A 12,265-nucleotide genomic window follows, 5' to 3' on the forward strand; every position below is an offset into this window, starting at 1 on the left:
GCTGCAGCGGAAAATTTGCTGCATCTCAAACTTGAAACGGGAAACTTGCTGTAAACCCCCGCCCATAAATCCCAACCCATGTGCCTCCAGCTGTTGCAAAACTACAACTCCCAGCATGCTTGGTCTGTCAGTGCATGCTGAGAGTTATAGTTTTGCAACAGCTGGAGGCACATGGGTTGGGAAGCACTGAGTTAGGAAAAAGAAAATGTTTTCCAACCAGTGTTCCTCCAGTTGTTGTAAAACTACAACTCCCAGCATGCCCAGGCAGCCGAAGGGCATGTTCAGAGTTGTAGTTATGCAACCACTGGAGGAAAACAGTTTGGAGACCACTGTATAGTGGTCTCCAAACAGTTCCCTTCCAGATGTTGTAAACTACAACTCCCAGCATGCAGAGACTGCCCAGGCATGCTGGGAGTTGTAGTTCTGCAACATCTGAAGGGCCAGATGTTACAGAACTAAAACTCCCAGCATGCCTGGACTGTCTGGGCATGCTGAGAGTTGTAGTTTTGCAAAATCTGGAAGGACACAGTTTGGAGACCACTCCATAGTGGTCTCCACACTGTCGTCCTTCAGATGTTTTGAAACTACAACACCCAGCATGCCCAGACAGCCACAGCGATCTTCACTGCTGCCTCTGATGTCACCGCTGCCTCCTTTCTGCCACCGGTTCCGGTCCCCACGTGTTGTCAGGCAACTGCCGCCGGTCCCCCCTGCATCATCGGCCCCCGCTCCATCGCCACCATCCTCCTCCACTCTGCTCAGACATCCAGGGGCGGGCAGAGCGGGGAATCTGAACTTTCACCCCCTGCCCCTGTCCTGTGATTCGCCGATCAGTCCTGACCAGCCAATCGTAGGGGACAGGAGGAGGTGGCACCCCTGCCTCCTCACTCCTATCCTTTAGGATGATCGGGGCCGTCTCTGAGCTCCGATCATCCCTATCTTCGAGACAATTGGCTTATCAGAGACCCGATCAGCCCAGAAAAACTGATTCGCCAATCAAAATTGAACGGCGAATCAAAGGGGGGGGGGGGGTGGCTCAGGACGCACCCCCCCAGGGGTTTGTACGGGGTGCCTGCTGAATGATTTCAGCAGGCATCCCGGTCCCCGCCCGGCGAGCGGTGGGGACCGGATTTCCCACAGGTGTACAGGTACGCCCTTGGTCCTTAAGCACCAGGACATCAGGGCGTTCCTGTACGCCCTTGCTCCTTAAGGGATTAATAATAAAGATGAGTGAACTGAACCCAAAGAGAACTTTGCTAAAAGTTTGGTTTGATTACATTTCAAACTTTAAACAGTTTGGTTCAGCAGAACCTGATAACATCAGCGATATGGCAGAAAGGAAAAGGAGAAAGGATCACATGACTTCAGGGAATCCTAATATGCCTTTAAAACAGCTCTCTCCTGGCAGGTGTGAGGGGAAGATCTCTGTTAGCAGGGGAGTACCTAGAGCATTTGGCACCCGGGATGTTTGGCACCCCCCCCACACACACACATGCACCCCCCCTTAATTCCACCCCCTCGCTCCCCCTTAATAACATCCCCTCCCTCCCCTCCCCCAGGGTTTGACTGACAACACTCGGGGCCCCCAGACCAAAGAAAAGGCAAGGCCCCTGCTAGTCTCTGCAGCTCGTCAATCTTCTGTCACGCCCCTATTCCACCTAAATCCCACACACAATAAACTAAAATTTAAATATGTAAGAAACACTTTAACGTAGGTAAATTTCCATGACCAATAATACTGGTATACAAGGAGTAAATATATCCCACCACACAATAACTGGATAATACTGCCATACTGTACTGAATAAAACCACTATATACAGACCAGTATACTATAAAGAATCTGTATACAATATAAGTGATTATATACAGGACCATATGGCAGTAGATATCAGCTGTACACAGGATGTGTATACCATATAAGTGATTACAGTTACATTTTGGGACTCACAATTACGTATTTTCTGATCAGCGGCGTCCTCTTTCCTTTTCTTCTCCATCCGGATAAAACCACCATGTGGATCATGTGGATCTCTTTACATCTGCAGGACAAACATGTCAGACTCTGCATTTTTTCAGTGCCCTCCCCTTCTCTACACAATCTTTCCATCTATAGGCCCACAAACTGTAATAATGCCCTCCTTGGTGTCTTGCACAGTAAAAGGGTAGGTAGGTAGGTAGCCAGGTAACCCCCTCTTTCCCATAGGTATATGCAGAGTTACACCCTCCCCCTCTTTCCCATAGGTATATGCACAGATACGTTACACCCCCTCTTTTCTATAGGTATATGCAGAGTTACACCCCCCTCTCTTTCCCATAGGTATATGCAGAGCTACGCTACACCCTCCTCTTTCCCATGGGTATATGCAGAGTTACACCCCCCTCTTTCCCATAGGTATATGCAGAACTACACCCCCCTCTTTCCCATAGGTATATGCAGGGTTACCCCCCACCCCCTCTTTCCCACAGGTATATGCAGAGTTACACTCCCCCCTCTTTCCCATAGGTATATGCAGAGCTACACCCCCCTTTCCCATAGGTATATGCAGAGCAACACCCCCTCTTTCCCATAGGTATATGCAGAGCTACACCCCCCTGTTTCCCATAGGTATATGCAGAGCTACACTCCCCTCTTTCCCATAGGTATATGCAGAGCTACACCCCCCCCTCTTTCCCATAGGTATATGCAGAGCTACACCACCCTCTTTCCCATAGGTATATACAGATTTACCCCCCACCCCCTCTTTCCCATAGGTATATGCAGAGCTACCCCCCTCTTTCCCATAGGTATTTGCTAAGCTACACCCCCCTCTTTCCCATAGGTATATGCAGAGCTACACCCCCCTCTTTCCCATAGGTATATGCAGAGCTACACCCCCCCTCTTTCCCATAGGTATATACAGATTTACCCCCCACCCCCTTTTTCCCATAGGTATATGCAGAGCTACCCCTCCTCTTTCCCATAGATATATGCTAAGCTACACCCCCACCCCCTCTTTCCCATAGGTATATGCAGAGCTACCCCCCTTCCCTATAGGTATAGGCAGGGTTAAAAAAAAAAAAAAAAAGGATGCTCACTTGATATCCCACGCAGCGATTTCCTCAGCGTCAGGGGCCCGCGTCTTCTCCCCTCCACAGTACAGGCGCCGATGAGTGACGTCATCGGCGCCTGTACTGCGTGTTGCATGAGGGCGGAGGTCATGTCTCCTCTGTGTAAGCTGCAGATGCGGCTCACACAGAGGGGACACCTTCTCCTGTATGTGCGTGTATCGCGCATACAGAAGAATGTAGCGCTGTCTGCTGAGGATCTGAAACAAGTGTCCCAGATACTCAGTAGTGGCGGCGGCGGGTCAGTCCACCCCTGGCACCCCCCTTGTGAGTGGCACCCGGGGCGGGACGCCCCCCCCCCCCCTTGGTACGCCACTGTCTGTTAGGGAAATTAAGGTGCAAACACATAGGAGTAGGACCACACATATATAAGAGGAAAGCAGCAGAGAGTGTTCTGCATTTGTCCTGTTAGGGTAAAATCTGTTTCAATTGGAAGTTAAGTGTGCCAGTGTGCCAGAGGGTTTGGTGTCACATTTATGCACTTTCTAGGATGGTAATTCTGCAGCTATGCCCCACAATGGGAATACATTTTCTCAGCTTATAAAAAGCCATTGCTTCTCCACTCTCCAGGAACAAAACTTGTTGGACCACTTGGGAAAAAGTAATTCCTTCTTTTCATACCTCTGTGTGCATATAAACACCGGCAGGCATCTGCCTCCAAAAAGAGATCTTTTTTGGACATAAATTTAAAAAAAAAAAAACACACACAAATAAACAAACAAAAAAACAGAAACATTTGTCAGAGTTAGGCAAAGCAGCAGAACCAAACTTTTTCGCCCATCTCTAGTTCATAACAGACTATTATAAATATTTATAAGAACTTAATAATGTTAAAATTAAAATGAAAAAAATTGGCATAGATGCAAGCAGAAAAGAAGTTTCAAAGAAAAATTAGATTGAGATCTCAAAAATACTGTAATGTAAATTCTGGCTTTCAAAAAATATATATATATAACTGGTCATTTTTGTATTGAAAAGTCTCATGAACGATTTATAATTGTGAGGAACAGGGGAAGTTAATCCTTAAATATTTCATTACAAAGTGATCCTGACATTTTGGAATTATAAATAGTGTTTAAGAGTCCAACAAAACACATGTTTGTTATGAATGATAATAAGAGTTCATCCAACTAGAACTGATTTATTGTACTTTAATTGTTTTGGCAAGGCTATCTTTAATCCCAGTATTTTCAGCTCATTGAAAGAAAAGCTACTACAAGAACTTATTTCATTGTGTATCTTTTTTGTTGCCACAATCAATTTACTACACCTTTACCAGATTTAGCTGGTGACATCCACCCTTTTTCTAAAATATTTGGTACTTGGTTCTCTTTGTGTTTGGGTATATATATATATATATATATATATATATATATATATATATATATGGGAATATGCAAAGCAGCTCATTACATCACCTTTTCAGGTAATGTTCCCTGGTATCAGCTTGGCTCCTGTTAAGGAATATAAAAAGCTGATCGGGATTTATGCCAAAAGGGAAGTTTCTACCCATCTGCAGACAGCTGTTTCGTGGTGTTTGCCACTCATCAGTACAGAGCAGGGTGAACTGGCTTGGCTGAGGTAAGAGGCCTGAGAGCAGCTAAAGGGGATGAGTATTTACCTCAGGGAGAGGCCACCACTCCTTGTGTAATGGACCTTCAGAAGGCCATTTAGCACTCCGCGGGCATTCTGGGTAGGGGAATATGCAAAGTAGCTCATTACATCACCTTTTCAGGTAATTTTCCCTGGTAACAGCTTGGCTCCTGTTAAGGAATATAAAAAGCTGATCGGGATTTATGCCAAGCCAGACTACTCCCCAAAAAGGAAGTTTCTACCCATCTGCAGACAGCTGTTTTTTTTTTGTTTTTTTTTAAGAGCCGAGGCAAGTGCTCTCTATCACCCAAAGTGCAAGAAAAAGTGCAAACATGTCACACTAAAAAAACGTGCACAAAGAATGCGGTCTATAGCTAAGCCCTTCTCCAACAGGAGAGAGGCCCCCCAACAAACCTACCCTTCACCTCCGGGCCAAAAGGCACCTGCAAGAATCCATGTTCGATGCCCCTTTTCGCTGAAGCTACTAAGGGGCCGAAAAACCTCCTGGCATCAACCTAGGCGTTAGCCAAGGTATCAGCCAAGGAGCCATATACTGGTGGCATCTTGACCAAAGCCAAGATGCCCAGGAGTTGCAGGGAGGTGAGGAACCTAATGGCCACACACACCTCCCCTAGACCGCCAGGAGGGACACCCAGAAGGGCTACCGCATCCTGCCAATCCTGTGTACAAAACAACACGTGAAAGTGGCACAGTGACAAAACACAAAAAATAAATAAGTGGATAAGTGCAGATATACTGCCCGGTCATCCAGACGGATCTATAAAAATGTCCCGGATCCTAGCCAGAAGGACAGGATTCCAAGGGTGAGTGCCAAAGGTGAAGAGTAATGGTGCAGTGCTTTCATTCAGTGAGTTATAACACCCAGTGAGTTTCGGCACCTCAGGGTCACCACTCTCCGAGGCACAGAAGTACCTCGGCTCTACACCCCTCTACCTCATGGCGAGACCCGGAGGAAACAGGTCACATCAGGGCAGCCGTCGAGCTGATTCCTCAGAACCAGCCCCGGAACACCTCGGTACACCTGCCCCCTCCATGCAGCACCCATCCCCACCAGCCCCACACTGATGGGACTTCTCCACCAGTATGAAACCGATAAGAACAGATACTTCACTTGATCTTAGCCAAAAGGCCGAGAAGCGATGGTGGTTCTCCTTATGGGATAATTAACATTATGTGAATTCAAATAGAGATAAAAACAGACATGGTCGCACATCCACAACAGGCACCATGATCTAAGGCTTCTCAGCCACCCACATTCATTAAACTAACAGGTCGTTAGTGTACTTTATGATCATGAAGTGCAAGCCCGCTAACCATGTCATGGCCACCTGTAAGTAGTAGGTCCCTAACATCCCTAGCATAAAATGGCGCAACACGACCCCAGCCGCCGCAACACCAGTGCCCACAGGGGGAACAATCCACTGGCAGAGCAGCCATAATGCAAAAGAGGGGGATAGAAAACACAATGCAAATTCAAATAGAGAGAAAAACAGACATGTTAGTTTAATAAATGTTGCTGAGAAGCCTTAGATCAAGGTGCATGTTGTGGATGTGCGACCATGTCTGTTTTCTCTATTTGAATTCACATTGTATTTTCTATCCCCCCCTTTTTTTTTTTTTTACTTGGTCAGCACTCTGTCCCTCCCCCTCATCCCAGGCCTATATAAATTGGCAGGAAGCTGCATTGGGCCCTATTCTTTCTAGTCTCTGATAGGGAGCACATGGTAAGTGAACTTTTGCACCTTTTCACACTGGTGCGGTTCTGTGCAGCGTCCATTGCTCTCGCGGTGCTGTGTCTGTGGGGAGACGCGGCCCAATGACTGGTTTCAGTGGCACTGGGGCTGCTCTGCCGGTGGATCGTTCTCCTTGTGGGCACTGGTGTTGCAGCGGTGGTGGTAGCCGCTCAGTGCTTTACCATTTTTTGCTAGGGATGTTAGGGACTCGCTACTTACAGATGGCCATGATGTGGCTAGCGGCCTTTCACTTCATGACCATAAAGTACACTAACGACCTGTTAGTTTAGTAAATGTGTCTGAGAAGCATTAGATCAAGGTACATGTTGTGGATGTGCGACCATGTCTGTTTTCTTTATTTGAATTCATAATAGAAAATCCCTAATGGCTGTTAGAAAATCCCATTATAGTCTGCAGGATTTTTTCTAATAGCCGTTTTCAACCCGTTATCGCCTGTTATTAACCCCTTAAGGACCGGGTTTTTTTCCGTTTTTGCATTTTCGTTTTTTGCTCCTTGCCTTTAAAAAATCATAACTCTTTCAATTTTGCACCTAAAAATCCATATGATGGCTTATTTTTTGCGCCACCAATTCTACTTTGTAATGACATCAGTCATTGTGCCCAAAAATCTACGGTGAAACGGAAAAAAAAATCATTGTGAGACAAAATTTAAAAAAAAACACAATTTTGTAACTTTTGGGGGCTTCCGTTTCTACGTAGTACATTTTTCGGTAAAAATGACACCTTATCTTTATTCTGTAGGTCCATACGATTAAAATGATACCCTACTTATACAGGTTTGAATTTGTCGCACTTCTGGAAAAAATCATAACTTCATGCAGAAAAATTTATACGTTTAAAATTGTCATTTTCTGACCCCTATAACTTTTTTATTTTTCCGTGTATGGGGCAGTATGAGGGCTCATTTTTTGCGCCGTGATCTGAAGTTTTTAACGGTACTATTTTTGCATTGATAGGACTTATTGATCTTTTTATTCATTTTTTCATGATATAAAAAGTGACCAAAAATGCACTATTTTGGACTTTGGAATTTTTTTGCGCGCACGCCATTGACCGTGCGGTTTAATTAACGATATATTTTTATAATTCGGACATTTACACACGCGGCGATACCATATATGTTTATTTTTATTTTTATTTACACTGTGTTTTTTTTTTATTGGAAAAGGGGGGGTGATTCAAACTTTTAATAGGGAAGGGGTTAAATCATGTTTATTCACTTTTTTTTCACTTTTTTTTTGCAGTGTTAGAGGTCCCATAGGGACCTCTAACACTGCACACACTGATCTTTATCATTGATCACTGGTTTCTCATAGGAAACCAGTGATCGATGATTCTGCCGTATGACTGCTCATGCCTGGATCTTAGGCACTGAGCAGTCATTCGGCGATCGGACAGCGAGGAGGCAGGAAGGGGCCCTCGCGCTGTCCTGTAAGCTGTTCGGGATGCCGCGATTTCACTGCGGCTATCCCGAACAGCCCACTGAGCTAGCCGGGATGCTTTCAGTTTCACTTTAGACGCAGCGTTCAACTTTGAACGCCGCGTCTAAAGGGTTAATAGCGCGCGGCACAGCGATCAATGCTGCGCGCTATTAGCCACGGGCCGTTGTTAGAGGCCGGGCCCGACCCGCTATGACGCGGGGCCACGCCGTGGCCCCGCGTTATAGATCGGGAGTGGACACATGACGTTCCAGTACGTCATGTGTCCTTAAGGGGTTAATAACGGACGTTATTTTGTGATGGGCGATAGTAATGGGAGAAATAGTGCATGCACTAAAACATATGGGGTATTTCTAATATAAAGGGGCCCTTCAAATCTACTTCAAAACTGAACTGGTCCCTGAAAAGTTTCGATTTTGAAAATTTTGTGAAAAATTGGAAAATTGTTAAAGCCCTCTGATGTCTTCCAAAAGTAAAAACATGTCAACTTTATAATGAAAATATAAAGTAGACATATTGTATATGTGAATCAATATATAAATTATTTGGAATTTTCCTTATATGCAGAGAGCTTAAAATTTAAAAAAGATGTAACATTTTAAATTTTTTCATCAAATTTTGGAATTTTTTACCAAGAAGTATCGACAAAATTTTACCACTAACACAAAGTAGAATATGTCACAAAAAATTATCTCGGAATCAGAATGAAAAGTAAAAGCTTCCTAGCGTTATTAATGCTTAAAGTGACAGTGGTCAGATGTGCAAAAAATGGCCGGGTCCTTAAGGTGAAAATGGGCTGGGTCCTTAAGGGGTTAAAAAAAATTCTGGACTACAGAGAGACTCAATAGGGGTGTTCTAACACGGATATGGAGTGTGCTGAGGTAGTGAAATAATTCTGGTATTCAGAATGACATGTAGATTACTGGCATCGCTTTTAGAATCACTGCCGCAGAGCGGCAAAATGACAGAGCCTGGAAATGGCATCAGTATGAGGAGACCATATAGTGGCTGAATGACACAGCGTGGAGGTTTTGGCAGTGTGAGGAGATCATATAGTGGCTGAATGACAAATCGTGGAGGTGGCTGAAGCATGAGGCATGAAGCATTTGATCCTGTTCCACATAAAAGGTTGGTGCATAAAATGAGAAGGATTGGGCTGGGGGGGAGAATGTGTGCAAGTGGGTAAGTAATTGGCTCCGTGATAGGAAACAGAGGGTGGTTATTAATGGTACTTATTCTGATTGGGTGACTGTTACTAGTGGGGTACCACAGGGGTCCATCTTGTGTCCTGTCCTATTTAATATATTCATTAATGACCTTGAAGAGGGGAGAGGGGTTGAATAAGTAAAGTAGCAATCTTTGCAGAGGATACTAAACTCTGTAATGCGGTAAACACTATAGAGGACAGTAAACTGTTACAAATGGATCTGGATAGGTTGGAAGTTTGGGCTGGGAAGTGTCAGATGAGGTTCAACCCTGATAAATGTAAGGTAATGCATATGGGGAAGAAAAATCCGGGCTGGGGTTATGTATTAAATGGGAGAACACTTGGGACGACTGACATGGAAAAGGACTTGGGAGTCTTAGTTAACAGTAAATTTAGCTGCAGTGACCAGTGTTGAGCAGCTGCTGCCAAGGCAAATGAAATCATGGGGTGCATCAATAGGGGCATAGATGCCCATGACAAGGAAATAATTCTACCACTGTAAAAATCACTAGTCAGACCACACATGGAATACTGTTTACAATACCGGGCACCAGTGTACAAGAAACATATAGTAGAGCTGGAGAGGGTTCAATGGCGGGCAACCAGAGTAATAATTGGGAGGACTACAGTACTCAGAAAGATTATCAGAATTAGGTTATTTAGTTTAGAAAAAAGAAGGTTTAGGGGAGACCTAATAACTATGTATAAATATTTCAGGGGACAGTACAGAGATCTCTCCCATGATCTATTTATACCCAGGACTGTATCTATAACAAGGGGGAATCCTCTACGTCTAAAGGAAAGAAAGTTTCTACACCAGCACAGACGGGGGTTCTTTACTGTAAGAGCAGTGAGACTGTGGAATTCTCTGTCTGAGGAGGTGGTCATGGCAAACTCTGTAAAAGAATTTAAAAAGGGTCTGGATGCATTTTTGGAGAATAATAACAACGCTGGTTATGTATACTAGATTTATAGGGACAGAACATTGATCCAGGAATTTGGAGTCGGGAAGGAATTTTTACCACGAGTATGAGGATTTTTTGCCTTCCTCTGTATCAACTTAGTAGGGACTTATTAGAGTTATAGGTTGAACTTGATGGACTCTGGTCTTTTTTCAACCTTATGAACTATGTTGCTATGTAAAATAGTACACTACTTAGATGTAGGTATGTGGTATGCACTTATGAGGGCAGAAAAAATGCGGTACAGTGTGCTTAAAAAATGCATTTTAGTAAAACACCAGCTGGTGATTACTTTTGCCTTGACTTTCACAGTATCTAGGCCCTTGATAGATTAACAGGTACAAAATAGTACACTATTTAGATGTATGTATGTGGTATGCACTTATGAGGGCAGAAAAATGCGCCACTGTATGCTTCAAAAATTATTTGAGTAAACTTTTGGCTGTCCTTTTATAGTATTTAGGCCCTTGACAGATTAACAGGCACACAATAGTACACCACTTAGTTGTAGGTATGTGTTATGCACTTATGAGGGCAGAAAAATGCGCTACAGTACGCTTAAAAAATTTATTTTAGTAAAACACCAGCCGGTGACTACTTTTCCCTGGATTTTCACAGTATGTAGGCCCTTGACAGATTAACAGGTACAAAATAGTACACTATTTAGATGTACGTATGTGGTATGCACTTATGAGGGCAGAAAAATATTGTACAGTACGCTTAAAAAAAATAAGTATTTTTGCACAACACCAGCAGAACACAACGGTGCTGCAGCACAAAAAAGCTGTGTACTAAACACAAAATTTTACTCTGTCAAAGACTATTAGGAATGGACTGCTGGGTATTATACCGTCTACAGTCTAGTATAACCAGCAGATGATTTGTTGAGGAACAAAGACACAGAATTGTGCTGAAAAATTATTCCTGCCTCCTCTGCTAAGGTTTATGAAGTTGAGGCAGCTTGTTGAAATGTATGAGGCAACACACAGCTATCTGCCTCTCTCTGTAATACTATGCCGAAGAAAGTGACTGGTAGGTTAATTGCTGCAGTAAAAATCCTTTTCAGTGAAAAAAAACAATGCTCTCTGTCCACCAGAACGCTGATGTGACTAGGATGTGAAACGCTGCTGGAATGAGCTTTTCCGTGTAACACACACACAGCTATGTCCGTCCTATCTGTATGCAGTTTAATGAATGATATGAGGGCTTGTCTTTTGCATCACCAATTGTGCTTTGTAATGACATCCTTTATTTTATAACATAATCTGCAGCAAAATGAAAAAACTTCCGTTTCTACGCATTGCACTTTTCGTGAAAATGACACCTTATCTTAATTCCGTAGATCCATACGGTTACAAGGATACCTAATTTATGTATGTTTTATTTTATTTTACTATTTTCAAAAATTATAACTACATTCACCAAAATTAGTATTTTTACAATTGTCATCTTCTGACCTCTATAACTTTTTATGTTTCCGCATACGGGGCTGTATGAGGGCTTACTATTTGTGCTGTGGTCTGCAGTTTTTATTGATACCATTTTGTTTTGATGGGACTTTTTTATTAATATTTTTATGGTATAGGAAGTGACTAAAAATGCACATTTTGGATTGGTATTTTTTTTACGTGCACGCCATCAACCATGTGGTTTAGCTACCCTTATATTTTAACAGTTTGGACATTTATGTAAGCGGTGGTATGACATATAATTAATTTTTATTTTTTATTCCATTATTTTATTTAAAAATTGGGAAATGGGCGGTGATTCAAACTTATTAGGGGAGGGGCTTATTCACATTTCTTAACTTTTTTTAAATCCCCTTAGAGAGCTATACCATGCAATCTTCTGACCGCTTATACTGATCAATGCTATGCCATAGCATTGATCAGTGTTATTGGTGCTCTGCTGCTCCAGCCTACATTGTAGGCTTGGAGCAATAGATCACCAATTGGATGGCGAAGAGCCAGGTAAGTGCCCTCTCACTGTTCTCTCAGCTGATTAAGACTTTGCAATTTTGTCACAACAGTCCCTATCAGCTCCACTGAGCTGCTGGGATTCTTTCACCTTCATTTTAGATGCCGCAATCAACTTTGATCGGAGCTTCTAAAGGGTTAATGGAGGGCATCGGTTGCTGATAGGAGACGGGACCCACCAGGTTTAAAGCCTTCTCCAGTCGTG

General features: G+C 43.4%; 1 pseudogene; it reads right to left on the minus strand.

The window, feature by feature from the left end:
* Positions 1 to 5,754: 5,754 nt before the first annotated feature.
* Positions 5,755 to 5,863, minus strand: LOC130363251 (U2 spliceosomal RNA; annotated as a pseudogene).
* Between the last annotated feature and the right edge of the window lie 6,402 nt (positions 5,864 to 12,265).

The sequence above is a fragment of the Hyla sarda genome, chromosome 3, assembly GCF_029499605.1.
Source record: "Hyla sarda isolate aHylSar1 chromosome 3, aHylSar1.hap1, whole genome shotgun sequence".
NCBI classification, from domain to species: Eukaryota; Metazoa; Chordata; class Amphibia; order Anura; family Hylidae; genus Hyla; species Hyla sarda.